The 19,618-nt window shown below is 33.5% G+C and overlaps 3 long non-coding RNA genes across 4 annotated transcripts; 1 reads left to right on the top strand and 2 right to left on the bottom strand.

Moving 5' to 3' along the window:
• Nucleotides 1-1,875: 1,875 nt before the first annotated feature.
• LOC126741894 (uncharacterized) lies at nucleotides 1,876-7,874 on the bottom strand. 2 transcript variants are annotated; one of them, XR_007662425.1, is made up of 3 exons: nucleotides 7,860-7,874; nucleotides 2,409-2,717; nucleotides 1,876-2,345 (listed from the first exon to the last, which is right to left on the bottom strand). It is a non-coding gene; the product is annotated as an uncharacterized LOC126741894 (long non-coding RNA). The 2 variants fall into 2 exon arrangements; XR_007662424.1 differs by lacking the exon at nucleotides 7,860-7,874 and having other exon boundaries at nucleotides 2,409-2,966.
• A 514-nt stretch (nucleotides 7,875-8,388) lies between these two features.
• LOC126741893 (uncharacterized) lies at nucleotides 8,389-9,071 on the bottom strand. Its single transcript, XR_007662423.1, has 2 exons — nucleotides 8,883-9,071; nucleotides 8,389-8,815 (listed from the first exon to the last, which is right to left on the bottom strand). It is a non-coding gene; the product is annotated as an uncharacterized LOC126741893 (long non-coding RNA).
• Nucleotides 9,072-9,197: 126 nt separating this feature from the next.
• LOC126741897 (uncharacterized) lies at nucleotides 9,198-10,544 on the top strand. Its single transcript, XR_007662428.1, has 3 exons — nucleotides 9,198-9,343; nucleotides 9,429-9,601; nucleotides 9,841-10,544. It is a non-coding gene; the product is annotated as an uncharacterized LOC126741897 (long non-coding RNA).
• The last annotated feature ends 9,074 nt before the right edge of the window (nucleotides 10,545-19,618 follow it).

The raw sequence follows: 19,618 nt of genomic DNA, 5'->3' as shown, positions 1-19,618 counted from the left end.
ACTGAGTATGATTCAAAAACTATCTGCGTTTCAGCAGATTTGGAAAAAATATTAATGCTGCCCAGAATGGAGATTCTACCGGTTGCAGTTGTTTGGCATGAAGCCATTCGTGGTTAAGGAAAAGAGCAACTAATCAGCACCTTTTTCCAGTTCATGCTCCATAATCGTGACGCCGAGCATTTTATATTTTGGCTGGACAATTGTTCAGCACCAAATAAAAACTGGGCCTTTATGATCTTTCTCGTTTATATTGTCAATTCATTGCAGGTAGCTGCTGAGACACTCTTAGTGAACTATTTCGAGCCAGGACATACATTCCCTTCATCACCAAAGCAGCGTCAAAATAAAAACTCAAGATTTTAATGATTTTGTTCAAGCAATACAAAAGTCGAACAATGGAAGGGTTACAACAAAAGTTACGCATATTGAAGTTTTCTATGATTTTCAAGATTTTTCTTCATCCCACAAAAGAAACACTATCGAGAAAGAAAAAATACTTTTGTGCAATATTAACAAAGTTAAAGTCTCTCGAGGTTTTTTCAATTTGGAAATTAAGTCAGACCTTAATTCTAGTGTATTCAAGACACTTAATTTTTTACAAGGGGACATATGTAAGAAGAAGGACGTTTCAGATCCAGCCTGTCACATGTGGGATCTCTGAAGAAAACAGACGGTATAATAAAAAATTTATTGGGACTCATGGAAGAAAACAGAAAGGATTTTTGGTTAAACTTGCCAGTTACTAGGAACACTCAAATTGTTACGCAAACTTGTAATAGAAAGAAATCTAAATAAAATGTTAGTTTGCTACTGCGTTTTTTTTTTCTATAAATATAAGATTCTGGAATGGAAAAAAGCACTTAATTTAAAACAGAATAAAGCAGCATATGCCACTTACTGTTTTTAAGTATCAATAAAAAAGTACCCGAATGAACAGAAAAAAGCAGTATGTCTATTTTGCAAATATTTTCGTTTGCAAACTTGTTCTTTTTTTGGACATTAAAATTAAATTCAAAGGCTTTTTCCCAATGTCAAAGCTAGGTTTTATAAGTAATCTCTCTTAGAAACTATTATTAAAGCTTGGCGAACGCTATCAAAGTTGTCCCATAAATTTGGTGATTAGTGGTTACTGCTACTGTGGTTACATCCGTCCATTGAGTGAGAAGTTTGCCTTGGCTACGTTTGCTTGTCAGCTCTTTGTCTTCATTCCAATAGTTTTTTTGGTGCGTGTAGTGATTCGTTGTATAATATAATTTCTCTTACGTACGACCAGTACGTCGGCCTATCTCTTTATTTCTTACTCGATCCCTCAGGGTTAGGCCACGCATCTATCTCTATTCGCCTTTCTGTTGCTTGTTCTCTGTTAAAAAGAACTTTTATCAATTTTCCTCCCATAATGAGATAAATACCGTACCAGAAATAAAGAAGGATAGTGCAGTGTCTATTTAGAGCAAGTAGGTATGTTTGGAAAATAATAAATCTAAATACATTTATGATTAAACCCCCATAGTACCCCTTTAAAAGTTCCAATAATAATCAATAATCAACGCATAATCCACGGTTTTATGCTTTTTTTGCTCTTTAAATAGTTCTTACAATTGAATTTGCATCGTGTGTAGAGGCCTTAATTTTGACTGTATTATTTAGTTGTCATAAGTTTTTACACTTTTGGTTCTTTTTTACACTTTTGGTTCTTTTTTTCAAAGTTAGCTATAAAAACATCGGCATGGTTTTATATTATTTATGACGCAAATAATTAATTTTTAATTATTAGTATTAAAATTGGTTTAAAGAATTATATGAAAAATGAATTAACACGAAACACTTTTGAAGAAAAAAGGATTAAAAGCACATTAAAGTATCTAAAAAAAACTCAACAATAGAACATTCTTTTTTATTTGTCAAAAGTATACTATTTGTAATTCCACTACTACATTCTAGTCTAGTTTTTAATCTTCTTTGACCACTATTTCGAATCGCTTAAAAAAACTTAAGTACTACTGATTTCTTCATATGCTTTAATAGTAGTTGTAACAAGTGTTTTGTAAATATGTAACGAAATCAGGTACAATTCTATTTAGCTTATTTACACACTGATTTCGGACAGCTGCTATCTTATCTAATAGGGATCCTTGTGTTGGAACATAAATATTGCTTTCCTCAAAAAGCTCTTCCAATTCAGTACTAGAATGTGCATTCGCTGCGCTTACGTAGAGTACGATGAGGTTTTTGCTTACGAAGCCTTGTACATAATTATAAAGGATTTCATAGCATGCCATAACGTCAAGACATTGATCAATTCGTCTATCGTAACGGTGGATTTCGATGCAAGGCATTGACGGTTGCTAGAAATTATCACATTTATTCAAGGTATTTATACAGTATACAGGCTGTGCAAGGTTTTTTACCTGATCAGAATATCTAGCGTCCGCAAACATTAAACCATATGTAAGACATAATAGAGTGATTAAGATAGCCCTCATGTTGCGAAGTTTATAGTAAGTAATGGTGTACTGTAGTTTGATAATACGCTTAGTCTTCAAACAAACACTTGTTCTCTTCTGATTCTTGAACTTTTAAATAATTCATGATATTTGCAAACTTGGATTTATATATTTTTTAATTAATTAGGATATAGCCCGAGATAACCTCGCGCGATCTGCATTATTAACAACATAGTAAACACGTATTATTTAAATATCTGGCCACTAATGGACCTAAAAGAGGTGTAAAGAGTTATCATATTTTACGCCTAAAAAAACAATTGTTAAGCATCTAAGTACAAAAAATCCATGTAAATGAAAAATAACTAAAAAATTTAAAAAATTGTTTCATTTATTTCTTGGCTCAGATCGACTGACGCCACAATATTACAGCCTAGTCTGAGGTGGCTAGCCTCGTTTGTGTTTCGTCGTCGTTTCGATCAAAAATATTTTAAACTATTGTATTTGTGCGGGGTTGTAGGAGGGAAGTTAAAGCTCAGGTTTTTTTGTGTTTCTTAATCTGTTCCTTCTTTGGTGTTGGTATTGACGAGGTTTCTTTTTTAAAATTCTTATATTGTTAATATTATTTACTAGTTATAAAATGGTACGGAATCGCCGAACATCAAAAATACTCCTTGCTTGTGCTAAACAATATCTCAGTCTGTTGTAAAACCCACCACGAGTGTTCTGCAACATTTCGGCTGGGTTTATTCAGTATTTCGCGTACTTTGGCACGAATTCATCAAAATTCGTTCATGACTGCTCCTAAAAATGTTGTCGTCCGTGCTGTCCATCCCCAAACGAAAAAATTATTTGACGATCAATCGGAAGATTTAAGCGGCGATTTATTATTTCTCCCAAGATATTTCTCTCCATTTAAGTTGCCAATAAAAAATCAATAAAAAAAAGAACCGATAACTGAATTTCCTAAAATGTCGAGCCATTCATCTTTTGAGCGTACTGTCTTTTTATTTGTAAACAAAAATTTATAAAACAAATAAAATAAAATACTTGCGAGATATAATTGACTGGTTGCTCAACAATAGTTTAAATTCTTTAAGCTTTGATAATACTTTTTTTATTATAAATAAACCCTTTGGAATACAAATTTATTATCTTTCAAATTGTGTCAAAATAGGAGGTTTTATTGTTAAGTGGTAATAAATAAATATTGTGAATTATAAAATAATACTTAAAGGCATTCTAAATTCAGTAAATGTTCATGGCTTTTCGCTGACGCGGGTGATAATATTTCTTCGCATTTTTCATGTTCTTTATCTTTATTCATGTTTTTACTTCGCATCATTACTTGACCCTATATTTGTGACTGATGATACTTTAGTCAAGGATACAAGACACTGTCTTGTTGGAGGGTGTTTCGGATCATTGTTTGGTTTACTGTGAAGCGGGCACCACACGATGCTGTGAACATTTGGCACTAACATTGGACCGAATGGTTCTCAAATAGATTCGACAAAAGATGCGGCAAGTTGATCTGCTACACGGCGTGGCAAATGTTTGGTTCAAACCTTCCGGGTTGACGGGTTGGAAGTTTAAACAAAATGGAGAATGAAGATGCAATTACAGCTGCGTCTGTAATTGTTGTAGCACTGTCCTGTGCCAACTTATTAATTGATAAAAAGAAACGTATAAAACTCATTAAAACCAAAACACAGTAATTGATATACATACTATGAACAATACACAATCACAATATGTCTCAAATAAAATGCAATATATAGGTAGGTACTTAATATCACAGATAGAATGTGAAGTTTAAAAACTCTTCAGTTGAATAGAAGGCATTAGAGACTAGAATTTGTTTTATTTTATTCTTAAAACGTTTCAAATCTAAATCCACATAGTCGGTAGGATGTTTATTATATAACTTAACAGCTAGAAATCCGGGACCACTCCGACATCTTGTTAAGCGTTGGTAAATTGGAACTAGCCTATTTATGTTTCTAGCACCATAGTTGTGTATATCACCATGTACTTTATACCCATCTCTATTCCTGTGTACCCATAAAAGATTTTCCAATATATATACGGAAGGTAGGATAAGTATTCCGTTCATAGAGAAAACAGATCTACAATCCTCCCTGCAACCCAGCCTACCCAAAATTCTGATTGCCCTTCTCTGTAGTGAAAACAACCTTTTTGTTTGTCGGGCATGACCCCATGCTAGAATAGCATATGTGGCTAAGGGATGGAAGGTGCCAAAATAGGCTGTTCTTAAGCCAGATTCAGATAAACATCCAGCTAGGCGACAAAGGGCATATATAGATGTTTTTAGCCTTCCGGCAACAATATTAATGTGGGAATGCCAGTGAAGTGGAGGATCCAATAAAACTCCCAGAAACTTAACAGAAAAATCCTTTGATATGTCAGCTGATCTTAGAGTAAAAATAACTTTGTCTGCGTTGAGGTGCAATCGGTTCATGTTAAACCATTCCTGAATTCCCCCCTACAATACTCTCAATTTCCTCTCTACGGTCTCAAGAGTATCTCCGGCACATGCCACTGTTGCGCCATCAGCAAAAATGGTGAATTTACCAGATGGTTCAGTTAATGGTAGGTCATTTATATAGATCAAAAAGAGGATAGGCCCCAAAACAGATCCTTGGGGAACACCTATGGTTATCCCACTTTTTGCTGATGAGAGCCCACCAACACTTACCATCTGATCTCTATTGGCCAGATAGGAAGCGAGATAGGAAGCAGTGTTAAACTACTGTTGGGACTAAGTCCATATTTAGAAAGTTTTTGCAGCAATATGTTATGGGGAACACAGTCGAATGCCTTGCTCAGATCGCAGAACAAGACACTGCCATATTGCAAGCTATCAAAAGCATTTAACAAGTAATCAACTAAGTCTAAAATGGCCATGGTGGTACTTTTACCCTTTCTGAAACCAAACTGGCTGGATGTAAAAAGATTGTTACCCTCAAAAAATTTCACAAGTTGAGCAGCAATACATTTTTCAAAGATTTTTGAGATTATGGGCAGCAAGGAGATAGGACGGTTGTTCTCAGGCCTATCAGAATCACCCTTTTTAAAAATAGGTATTACCTTGGCTGATCCGAGCACACCTGGAAAAGTGTTCTCCCTGAAGCATCTGTTTATTAGTTTTGTTAGTGGAGCTATGATAATGTTTTTAACAGACTTAATTAATTTGACATTTAGCCCATAGATGTCTTGACTAGTCTTATTTTTTAAGCCATCAATAATCTCTCTTACTTTTATGAATGATACAGGACAGAAAGAGAACACATTCTCCGGCATACCCAGAACAGAGAGACTTTGGATTGGGTCACCCTGCGACAGTGGAGTACCTCTAACAGTATCATGGGCAATACGTGAAAAGAAATTATTGAAATCGTCAGTAGTTAAAGTACTTTCATGAGATTTTTTCGTTTTTGACGTACCTACACTACCATTAACAACTTGCCATACGGCCTTAGTTGGATTAGAAGCTGATGAGATGAATTTATCATTGGCTTTTATTTTTGCCTCATGTATAGCAGCTCTATAAGCTTTTTGAAAGTCCTTAAACAACCTCTTAAAATTTCTGTTTTTGTACTGTCGAGACACTCCACTCAGCAACTGTAGATGATCCCGCATGGCCCTTAGGTTATTGTCAAGTTATTGTATTTCTCCGATTGGTCCTCACCCTATATGTTTTCAGGGAAAAAGATTGAGTATATGCTTTTTCTAGAGAAGATACCTAGATTTCTAGAGAAATATTTTGAAACAGTCATTGACAGCTACACTCTCCTCTGGCACAAAATTCCAGTTATATGAGGCAACCAGTTCAAAGAAAGACAACATACCTCCTTGGGTCACAGGCCTACATACCTTATGGTGGTGCAGAGTCCCATCAATAATACTCTCAACGATCACTTCGAGCTACTGTCCAAGATGATCTGACACCCCAATATCAAACACACTGGATTTAAAGGAATCGGTACTGAATTTTATAAAAATGTTGTCCAGACAAGCTCCAGCCCTTGTATGGTCTGTTATAGTTTGTTTAAAACCATAGCTCTCCATGATGTCAGAAAGGTCAAGAAAATTCTGCTAATCAGTATTGAAGTGGACATTAAAATCTCCCACAATTTTTTTTTATGTATACCAATTTTATTTATAATTGATTCAATTGAATTTAGGAATTGTTGGAAATTTTTTGATGGAGACCTATATATTGCTAAAACATATACATTTAAGTCATTTAAAAATGCTGCACAACATTCAAAACATTTTCACATCATAATCTGTTACTTTAAAACAATTATTAGTATATACACCTACTCCCCCACCATTAAAGGATGCTCTCGCGTATATGCTAGCTTGTTTGTAACTACCAAGCTGTAGAACTTCTGCTTCTTCTTTTAAGCCAATGTTCCGAGAGACAAACAATATCAAATGACTTGTCTTCTAAGAACGCCTCAAGCATTTCGGCTTTATTTCTTACAGATCGGGTGTTTATATGCATGATTTTTATTGTTTTTGAGGGTGTACTCTTGCCTTTGGGTTTTGGCGATTAAGGTTCTGAAAAAGATTTACAATAATTCCCTGTGGCCACACAGACGCAGACATGTACCCTTTTTCTTTTCTAGTGGGACTATCAATTTAAAAGAACTGTATCTTTTTTCTTTGGTAATTTTCATCTTTTCACAGAAACATTGGTATCTCAAATTTTGACTTATCAAAAAGTTCAAAATATGTTCCTCCTTTGTACTTGGATCCAGGCCAGAAACAAATAGAGTGGTTGTTTTCTGAGCCGCTTTTAGCACAGAATCTGCTTCATTTCATCCTCTAATGGGTTCGGGACGTGGGGTTGCATGGACCACTGTCTTGTTGTTTAACCTTTTTGGTTTTCTCCTAATTTCTGCCCATTCGGTGTCTTTTTTGTCAACGTTTTTGTTTACGTTAGCTCCATTTTGTGAAACTTTATTTCCATCGGTGGCGGTGCCGTCATCTAGGTTTGATTCTGCGGACTGTTGGCTTCCTGATTTTGTAGCGACATCACGCGGCGTCTTGGGACAACTCTCAAAGAAAGCGGAAGCGAAATACGATAAGGTACTCTCTAATGAAGTTAATTAATGTTAAAAGTTAAATTAATGCAGATAACGTCCCTATATTAGAGAAAAAGGCAACAACATAGCAACGCCGCTTAATCGCATTGTTGATTCTACTGACACAAGAAATCGTTACCAGTGACGTCGCGTCGTCAAAAAATATTTATATGATAAATATTTATTAATAATAGATTATGCTTTAAATTATTAACAATATTTTAAGTTTTTGTTATTTTACGTTCATGCTGACAGTATTAATTTGAATTCAACTTGTGAAAAGATCAGCCTTAATTACCCTTTTTCCTATGGTGCGTCACAAACGGTACAAGTTTTTACCATCGTAACAGTTCACAAAAACACTTAAATGGGACCTTTATCTTTTTTCAACCAAAAACTAAAGAAAAAATACAGGACTTCGCAAATGCCGAATGTAAACACAAATTCGTTTAGCAAGATGACATTTCGCAAGATGAGATTAGTTTTGCTTGCGGTGTTGCCATTCCAAATTTTTTAAAAGCGGTTAGAGAAATAAGAATGTTAATTTTTAAAAATGTGTTAAAACTTAACAACAGAGAATCGATGATTATATAACACTCCTCTTGCCCCTTTGCACATATTAAACTCAGTAGTTGTTGTTTTCTATTCTAATTTTTTAATGTTCTAAGATAAAGAATGAATGGTTCAATTTTCAGTAGTTTCTAGAGTTATATCGAAGAGAATTGTTTAAAGGCGCGGGTCATTTTATGAAAAAAGGGAGATATTTAAATATATTATCAGGGTTTTTTTTCTATTAACAAAGGGTTTTAACATTGTATAACTGCAAGAACGATTAATTAACATTTTTATTAAATTCATTATTTTTTATAATAAAAATATCTAAAAATAAAGCGTTTAAGCTGTTGGATACTATTTCTACTCTACTTATGATTCCTGCTTAGTGCAAATTTTGAGCAAGTATATATGAAAAGCTGGGTAAATGGCGCCAGCCTTATTCACACACTGCCTTAATACATCTGCTTTACATTTTGATAACGATGCAGTTACTGGAACAAGTATAGAAGTTTCTTCACAAAGTTCTTTTAACTCCTGAGTAGATGTTGCTTTCTTGAGCTTTTTGTAAAGCACTATGTATTTCATAATTACAGGACTTTTTACGTAGTTTTTAAGAATAGCATAGCAATTTTCATTTTTAAAACATTTATCAATTCGGACCAAACTGGGGATTTTGTTGCAAGCTATTTCAGGTGTAAACTAAAAATGATTAAAATCAGATTAAAAACATGTTTTTAATAGAGGGTATCTATGTAAGATTTCTTACCTCATCACTTTCGTAACATGATGAATCTATAAACATTAAAAAAACAGTAAAGCATATCAAGACAAGTAATGTTGTTGCCTTCATATTGTGGTATTGACTGGATTAATGCAATTTTACAACGCAGTGAGTCCAAAGATTTGCACTTACATGTTTTTTTATTGGTAGGTGCTTTTGTTGTTAATAAATATGTGATAACCTTGCGATCTTTTAAAGCAGATTTCTTATTATTATCTTTTTTAAACGAATGATAACGTATATACATAATACATAAGGTATTTGTTTATTTTGAAAAACCCATATATACGTAAGGAAAAGTTCACTACAAATTTCTTGGGATGGCGGTATTAAAAAAATACCTTTATTCAATTTATTATAAAACAATCTGAATGATGCCTATAGTAGAAGTGACATAAAATGTAAAAGAATCAAAAAAGTTGATCGATACTCCAAGCACCAAAGAAGTAGGTCACAATTTCTATATTATTTAACATTTTTTAATTGAATGCCCATAACTCTTACCTATGCTATTTTGTGTAAATATTTTAGATAGCAAACAAGGATGTAAATGAAAAACCTTAAGACTCCCTTTAAACTATTTAAACTTGAAAGCTGCTCATTATGTTTCGAACATATACAGGTTGGGAAACCGATTACATGTGTTTTTGGATGCAAAATTGTACTGGTGTGTGCCTACTTTTGTGCTTAATTGTGCAAAATTGGTAAGTAGTATAAATATGATTATTATACAGATTCAAAGCCTATATATTTCTCCTAATTCGCGCATATTTGCTTTTAACTTATTCCCGATATTTACCAAAAATTGTGGATCTAACCTCATTTTGTTCTCGTGGGGATAGTCGTTACAATTACCGAGTTACTGTAACAACTTGCCCCATTTATTTTTAAAGGGGAATTAAATATTTACACTTCTCTATAAATGGTTTTTTGTTGCTTTCAGATATGTAAATATGGTGTGCACGTATGTCAAGAAAACCACGAGAGGAGATATTCCAACCGAACAATTTGAGAGGGCGGCACAATTGGTCTTACAGGAAAAAGTGTCAATTAGGGACGCCGCTGCTCGATATGCAGTAAATTTTATGACTTTACATCGTTTTATTAAAGGAGAGTCTGCGGTAACTACCATTAATACCGACACTAATAAACGCTTAGTCGGTTACGCTAAACACAGAAAAATATTCAACGATGCAGAGGAAAAAACAACTTGCGGAATTCACCGAGCATTCTGCTAAAATTTATTATGGGCTCACTACATCTGATTTACGGAAGCTTGCTTTCCAGTTTGCAACGGCAAATAATATATCTATTCCCGATAACTGGAAGGAAAAGAATATAGCGTCAGGACTGGACTAAGTCTCAAGGACTGGCTATTTGGGTTTTTAAAAAGGCTGGCTTTTTTAAAGACTGACAAGGTCTGGGGCCGTATTTTCGAAACCATGCGAGAATCCTCGAATGCGAACAAAGTCGAGCGGCAAAATTCGCACACGAATTAAAAAGTGCATTTTTGAACAGCATTCGAAATTTCATTCGCATGCGAACATGAAATGTAGTGGCAACGTAGCAAAGTCGAGTGCTATTGGAGGCCGTGTCAACCGGGATGAAGACGATAACGATTTTTGAACCTAACCTAAAATTTAAGTTTAAAAACATCAGGGAATTTTCAGGTTTTTTCATGGCGTTTCTTGGGTTTTTGCGAATTGACTTTTTTTTAAATGAATTCAAAAAATAAAAAAATATTGCGGTTTTGTGTCGAGTGAGCAAAAGAAAGAACTAATTTCATTTATGGAAGAGCACCCGGAATTAAAGTCGGGCAATTTCACCCAAAATTTTTCGGCTAAAACTGCACAAGCCTTATATAAAACTAGTGGATAGATTACACAGTCTCAGGAGCACATAAAGATCACATCATCGTAATATGCTTAATCATTCTATCGTAATAGGCTTGCTTAATTTATATAATTTATTAAATTAAGCATCTGCATACATTTCAAATGGCTCAAGAAATGAAGAGTACATCCTATTCCTTCTATCTGCCAGAGTTTTAGTCTCTTCCAGTGCATCGACGACGTTTCTTTGCACAAGATTGTTTAATCTAGCCATTTGATTATTGCTATTTTTTTTTCAATAAACAATAAAAAAACACTACGAAAATACTTAACCAACCAACAAATTAACAAAAAAACAAAGCTAGTTTAAAATCAAAACAAGACAAGTGGCAGAATCGCACACGAACTTGAAATTCGAATGGTATATACCCATTCGATACACCGCATGCGAAAAAGTTCGCATACGAAGCGGTCGAAAATACGAATATCGATTTTTCGTGCGAAATCCTCTAATTTCGTATGCGAATCAAAGTCGAATGGTTTCAAAAATACGGCCCCTGGTCTTGTCAGTCAGGACACCTAAGGCTACTAGCATAGACCGTGCTACTGCCTTTAATCGCCATAATGTGTTACAATTTTTCAATAACCTTGGCCAAGTTTGTGATAAATATAAATTCCAGCTTCAAGATGTCTATAATATGGACGAGACTGGACTTACTACTGTCCAAAGGCCTACAAAAATCATAGCAAAAAAAGGAACTAAGCAAGTAGGGGCCATCACTTCTGGGGAAAGAGGTCAACTCGTAACCATGGCATTAGCAGTCAACGCAAATGGCAACTTTGTTCCTCCGTTTTTAATATTCCCACGGAAGAAATTCAAGGATTTTATGGTAGCAAATGGGCCTCCAGGTTGCGTTGGCGCATCACATTCCTCCGGATGGATGACTTGCGAAAATTTTTTGCGAAAATTTTTTACTTTTTAAGAAACATTTCCTCCAGTTTGTCCGATGCAGCAAAGAGAAACCTGTATTGATGGTCTTAGATAATCATGACTCCCATTTGTCGATCCCGGTATTGAATTTTTGCAAAGCAAATGGGGTCGTCCTTGTCAGTTTCCCGCCACATACATCCCATAAGCTTCAGCCCCTTAATAGGACTGTGTTTGGCCCACTTAAAAGATATTTTAATAGTGCTGCAGATGGATGGTTAAGATCTAACCCAGGTAAAGTCATGAGCATCTATGATATACCTACCATTTTAAAAGATTCGTTTTCCCTTGGTGTTTCACCTCACAACATACAGAAGGGATTTAATGTAACTGGAATTTGGCCCTACAACAGAGACGTATTTCAAGATGATGAATTATTGCCAGCAGAAGTAACAAACAGGCCATTGCCGGAAATTAATAACACAACAGTGGAATTAGAACCTACAACAGCAGAAACTCAAATCGAAAAACACAGGACGCCATCTCCACAGCCTTCTACAAGCTCCGCCTGTAACCCAGTGATACATAGACCTTTGGACACAGAAATAGCTCATTTAACGCCCGAAGAACTCAAACCTTACCCAAAAGCAATGGCAAGAAAATTGAAAAGAGGTCGGAAGAAAAGAGTTTCTGCAATTTTGACAGACACGCCGATTAAATCGGCTTTAGAGGAGGAAGAAAAAGCAAGACAAAGAAAAAAAATGTGGGAGCAACTAAAAGAACAATAGGAGGTGATTCAACAAGTGGAAAAAAGAAAAAAGAGCAATCTAAGGAAAAAATATTTTAACAAAAGAAAAATCAGACTCTGAGAGCTCGGAAGAGGAGTCGACGTGTCTAATTTGTTTAACTCCATTTTTCGAATCGAGAAACGAACAGTGGATCCAATGCACTGCTTGTAAAAGATGGGCACATGTTGCTTGTGGCGACAATAATGATTTTTATGTTTGTATTCATTGTTGCTCCGATACGGACTAGTTTAAGCTGTTTGATTTTATTATAATTTGAGCAACACTTTTATTTCTTTTGTGTAACTGTTTTTTGAAACGTTCCTTGACAATAAATGTTAATTCCACGTCATTTAGTTATTCCTTTACCTTAGTTGGTCCTGTAACATCTTACCCCATTGACTGTAACAATTTACCCTGTGGAGGGGCAAGTTCTTACAATTTGCAAAATAAATTAAAATCATAATTACAAACCCATTTGATATGTTTTTAATATATTATTATTGATATCATACGAGCAAATATGTATACTAACTCAACTAAGAAATAAGCTTCTTCTGAAAGATACACTATTGAAAAAATAAGTTACGGGAATGAATTTTGTAACAACGTACCCCCTTCTCCCATGTTGCAAAATAAAAATCTAAGGAATATTCAAATAAAATATAAAAACATATGTAAATTTAACTAGTGAGCAGGAATTTTCAAAAATTATTAATGAATTAAAAGAAAACTTTGCGCCCAAACATGACGGAATCACAGTCAAAGATATGAACAATCTTAGAGAGGATCTTCTACCGATTTTGGTAAAATTAATTAATGAAACACTTGAGAATGGCATATTTTAGCAAGAGCTGAAAGTAGGTAAAATCACCCTCTATTCAAAAGAAGAATATGAACAATTATAGGCAATAATATTTCAGTGATAAGTGTATTCTCTAAGATTTTAGAAAAAATAATTAGGCAGAGAATGCAAACGTTTATAAATGATCAAGACTTGACCCATAAGTTTCAGTACGGCTTTATGAAAAACAGTAGCACACTTGGTATAGTTCAGTTCAGAGATCTATTAGAATCTTTGATATGCCGCGAATAGTCCGTGTGCCGGTGTTGCTTGTATTGTCACATGACATGCATGTTTATATTCTAAAATTTTATAACGCAAAATTTTATATTCTAAGCGATATTTAATCATTCCATTAAATAAATAAATGTTTTGAGCATTTTTTTAAGAATTTATACATTTGATTCGTAAAATTTGACTACATGCGCCCACGTACTATTTTGTTAGACGTCTGACCTCAATCACAGCCACTCAAGCGTGAAAAGTTGCACAGGTCCGGCCTTAAAATTTATTTGTATTTAAAATTTTATTATTCGGCATTTTTGGGTTTAGTTTTATTAAGTTAGAAATTCAGGATAGTTGATAGCAAGATAATATTTAACTTAACTATAAGATTTAAGTACGTAAAATCAGTTTAACCAAAAATTTTAATTTAATAGGTGGTACGAATTACTTACGCCCATTTATTCTGTGGATTAAGGCATTAAAGATTTACTTTTTGACACAAAAGTGAAATGTTTTGGTTTGTCTTCAAATTTTATATATTTCCTTTTTTTTGGATATTGAGATTTATTTTTATTTGGTGGTTATTATTAACGGAAATTTTGGCTGCCACATTCAGTGTCATTATTTATTGTTTTTTTTTAATTAATACATATTATGATATATTATTATAATAATATACTTATGAAAACCCCCATCTCTATATTTAGTACCAACATCTTTGAATAAGAAGTAAATATGTAGTCAGAAAAGTGGAAGTATATTTTTTAAATAAACTTTTACATTAAAAATCATCTAGCTGTCTATATTTTATGTGTGTAAAAGATACAAGTTTTACTTATAAAAAAACACACTTTGCATCCTGAATGTAATATTTATTAATTTGTTTGCCTCATATTTCGTTATTGTGTATAATAGGAGAGATTAGATGAAAATTAACAAAAATAAATGCTTATACTAAAAACTAAAAATCATATACAAAATCTTAAAATTACTCATTTGAATCTGGCCCAAAGAGTTAATACAATTTTCTAAACTTTGTTTTTCCTTTTTTTCTTTAGCAGTTTCTTCCATTAAGGAAGGAACCAGTTTCTTTATTGCGGCTATGGATTCCAACTTCATCTCGCACAGTCGCACTGAAGCATTTGGATACTAAAACAGATTTACAAAGTGTACAAGAGTAGCAGAAATAATTTTTAAATTTAATTAATAATAAATTTACATTTTTTTTTTAAATAGTTACAACTTAGATGTAAAATAGCCTATTTTCTTCCGGTGAATTATGAAAGAAGTAGTCTTGCCTCTCTGGGACAGAACAAGTGTGGCAGTAACTGTAAAACAAATAATTAAACTGGTTTTATAGTATCTCTGTAAGACAAATGTAAAAACTGTAAAAAAAAATTTAACTTCTTTAATTAATAAAAAAAGGGTTTTCTTACTATCGCAAAAATTTGACTTTTTCCCAGAGAATGCAGGAAAAAGCAGTCTTTATTGTATTGCTGAAGGACAAACAGACGCAGTAAACTGTAAAAAAAAATTAAAATTGTTTAGTTAATAAAAAAAAGGTTTTCTTACTATGGCAAAAAGGGGACTTTTTCATCTAAATAATATATGGATCTTTCTTCTTCCCGAAATTTTTTAATATTCTCTAAATATTCTATACGCCACCTGACAATTCGAGTACTTTCCATTACAGCAGCTCTTTTGTTAACCATCTTAAACTTAAATCCTTAATTAAGTTTTATTAGGTATCTCCGCAAGGTTGAGACTGCGAAATGTTTGTCCCTTGCCTTTTACTTCCCTGGCTTCTTCCTCAACACTAGAAAATGAACCATCAGAACTATATGAGTCTAAATCACTGTCCAAATCACTCTTATTGTTTTCACCACAAATATTATTGTCTTTTTTGTGCACCCACGGTCTCTATAAGCCGGCACAAACACTGTCCTCTTCATTTGCCAAATTTTCCTGCCTATTTTCCCAGGGTCGAAACATTTTAAGATCTTTAAGTATAATACCAAAACAAATCCACAAACACAAATAAAAAAAAACACTTCCTCACAGTAAAAACTGAAAAAAATGTAGACGAATACAGGCCAAATTCTAAATTCTCCACTTTCATAAACGTGTAAAAAGCAAAACCGGCAAATCGGATCAAATAATAAACTCACATGACCCCCCTCCAAACTATTAAAGGTGATAGATCCATCCTTAAAGATCTCGTTAAAAACACGACGAAAGTAATACAAAAACGGCCCAAAAATTTATCTGGGTATGGCCCCGTAATCCTTAAAATCAGTGGGATAGAGAGAGATACACAATCACTTGCCCTACCTAAAGTAGGAACCGCCAGATCGCAGGTGTTTTATCTTTGTTTAATAGACTAGCTAAAAAGAGGTGACAGTCTGGGAGTGCTGCAAGTGTTTAAAATGATTTGTAAAATGGTTGGATTTTAGTCCGCGGTCAATTTTTTGATATTATTTTCTTGTGATATTATTTTCTTTTTAAAAATTGACATTTTCGAAAGAAAAATAAAAAATAGTGTAAAAAATGGGGTTTTACCTATATTTAAAATGATTTCATAGATAAATTATATAAAATTTTGACATTTAAACATGTATATCATGCTACAATAAATACGACATAGACGCACGGACTATTTAGCGCGGCATCTGCGACACATCAAAGATTCTAATAGATCTCTGAACTGGACTTTACTGCTGTTGTTTTTCTAAACTATATATCAGCGGCTCTGGATAAAAATCCAGTAGCTAAAGCTGTTTTAATTGACTTAAGAGAAGCCTTTGTTATGGTAAGCATCCATAAGCTGTTAGAAACACTTCCAACAATGGGACTTAAGAATGTCGATATATTTATTTAGCAGAAAACAGTAAGTTAAATTAGGAGTCAAATAGTGAATAGCTTTTAAGCACACGTGGTGTGCCAGAGAAGCCCAAGAATGGCCTTTTTTTATTTATTTTATTTTATTTTATTAATCAAAAACAAATAGGATGTTAACAGGCCGAAACCCAAAGGAACATTCACAAATTACAAAGTGTTTCAGGTGTACTTAACTAATACAAAATTAAAAAATAATACCAGAGCAGAAATACAATACAGTGTTAAGTTTCTAATTTTGTGTTCTTGTTAATTAGAACAAGGATCTCTGATTCTCTTCTTAAACATAGAAAGAGAGCGGCAAAATAAATCTACAGAAAAAAATTTGGAATTATATAAGGAAAGCATACGACTTAAGGGTGAATTCCTTGCTACATTGGTTCTATACAAACAGACTGGAAACTAATAAGAATTTCGAAAATTTCCCTGAGGTATATGGAAAGGTATTTGGGATATTAGATAACTCGAGTCAATCTGATAGTTAATTATTTTATAGAGAAAGAACATGTCTGTATAAGAGCGCCGTGTTTCAAGAGAATATAATTGATATTTAATTCTAAGTTCTATTAAATTAGTATGAATGCTAAATAAAGCAATATTTTTATAGTCCAAAAATCTTAAAAAATTTATTTTGTATTGCTTCCAATCTGTTAGCATTCACCGCATATTGCGGAGCCCAGACGACGGAAGCAAAACCCAAACGACTATAAATATAGGCAAAATATAATGCTTTTAGAGGTTAATAGCCTACTATTTCTTACAATTAGTCGATTACACTTGATGCTGAAGTAATTAATATCTGGGCCTTGGTTCTAAAAGGGCCAAAGTAATTTTTTTTAGTTTTAGGCTTAAGTGCATTTTTGAAATCGGCACAGACCAGATTATTATGTGTAATAAGGGCCAAAGTCTATCTTTCATAGAAAAAAATTACAAATCCGCTAAAGGCCAATGTCAACATTTCAATTTTATACTCTTTTTTCAATAAAAGGGCCAATGTGAACATAGGCCCCAGGAATCCAATATTATATAACTTCTTATAAGGCCAATATCGATATAAATAATTATGTACAGTGATTGTTGTCCTGGACAAAATAAAACATTTTAATTTCTGCTATGCTGCTAATGATTATTGAAGAATATTTTAAACGAGAAGGAAGGCATGTCAGCATATATCATAAATTTCTTTTTTTAAAACCAATATCCTCTATACCCAAATCAAGCTTAAGAAAAATATAGAAACCTATCTATGTTGTAAAAACCAAACCTAATGCGGCCTCATTACCTTTAAAGTCAATTTGTCAAAAATTGCGATTTATGACTTTGGCCCTTTTAGAACCAAGCCCCAGATATGTTCTGCGAAAGTTAGCTTTTGATTATACAGTGCTTTCATTTCAAAACGATCCACCCTTATTAACTTAAAAAAAAAAAAAAAAAAAAAACACGTCAAATTAAATATACAGGGGGACGTTTAATTATGCATTTACTGAAGTTCTGTCAATCACCTTCTCACCTCCAGCTAACCTCACTTTAATATATCAAATGGGAACCCCCATCGTGTGATACATCATAGTAAGCAGCGTAAAATTCTCTGTTCAACGGTACCAAAAAAAATGAAATCGTTATGCGTAATAATGTGTAAGCAAATAGTTAGCGAAAATGTCTAGAAATAATGAATATTTTATTTACGCCAAACTTTGGTATTTTAAATGAATACTTTTCGTGTGGTACCTACATCATTTTAAAATTCTTAAATTTTTTATAATAGATCATCAAAAAAAAATACAAGCAATTTAAAAGTTAAAATGTGTGGTAACAAACAGTACATTTAGTTCAAGCAAATTATTTATTTTTTTAAGTAAAGAATGTGTACCGTTATTTGCGAGAAAAAAGAGTGTCTTCAAATTTTTTGCAAAAATCTTTGCAGTCTTATAACTTTGTATGTGTATTTATTTCACTTATATTTTTTGCGAAACCTACCTAATAGGTACAAAAAAAACACTGCAATACCTTACATTTTTAAGGCGTTTAAAAAGCCGGCGATTTATTATTGTTAAAACTGTCAGTTTGACGCGTGCAATTTTTCAATTTTAGTTAAAACAGTGAGTTAATAAAATGGTGTATACGCTAGCCGAAAGAATAGAAATAATTTTCCTTTATGGAGCTCAAGATCGGTGTGCTCGCAGAACCGCGAGAGCATTTTATGAAAGGTATCAAGATAAAAACGTGAGCCATAAATACGTATTAGAATTGATACGAAAATTTGAAGTGACGGGATCGATTTGCAATAAGAAAAAATATGAAAATAGAGTTGTCGATGAAGCATGCCAAGTTGAAGTACTAGGACAATTTGCTATGGATCCAACTTTGTCTATACCAAAGGCCGCAAAACTATCAAATATTTCCACTGGTTCCGTACATAAAGTTAAAAAAAAAAAAAGTTCTTTCCTTATAAAATTCATATTCGGACATAACTCGGAGAAGATGATTTTGATAGAAGAATTCAATTTTGTGAAGTGATGTGCCAGCGAATTGACCACGATCCCCATTTATTGAAGAACATTTGCTTCAGTGACGAATCAACCTCTTTTTTAAGTGATCTGGTGAACATAACTGTAGATCCTGGGATAATGAAAATCCGCATGTTTTTCGGGAAGGCCATACCCAATATCCCCAAAAAATTAATGTTTGGGCAGGAATTTATGGGAATGAAATAATCGGGCCATTTTTTTTGGAAGAAAATTTGACTGGCGAAATTTATTTAAACCTTTTAGAAAATGCAATATACCCTTCCATCATCCAATCTATGGAAAATCAAGTAGATCAACATGGTGCTATATTATTGAATGAAAATAATATACATTTTCAGTAGGATGGAGCTCCCGCGCACTACACTTTGGTAAGTGGCTTGATGAAAAATTTCGAGAAAAGTGGATTGGCAGACGTGGTGCAATCGAATGGCCTGCGCGGTCTCCGGACCTAACCCCACTAGACTTTTTTCTTTGGGGCTACTTAAAAAGCAAAGCTTATAAAACCCCACCTAAGAGTATTGAGAATTTAAAAAATAGAATATTTTAAGAATGCAGAGGAATTAGCGGGCAGACCCTTGCCAATGTTCGTAAGGAGTTTGAAAATAGGCTTTTTTATTGTCTTGCTAATAACGGCGCGCATTTTGAACGTTTAATAAAATAAATTTGTTAGACTAATTAAATTTG

The sequence above is a fragment of the Anthonomus grandis genome, chromosome 11 (assembly GCF_022605725.1).
Source record: "Anthonomus grandis grandis chromosome 11, icAntGran1.3, whole genome shotgun sequence".
NCBI classification, from domain to species: Eukaryota; Metazoa; Arthropoda; class Insecta; order Coleoptera; family Curculionidae; genus Anthonomus; species Anthonomus grandis.
The sequence above is the reverse complement of the archived record's forward strand: the minus strand, read 5'-3'. Positions and strand labels throughout refer to the sequence as shown.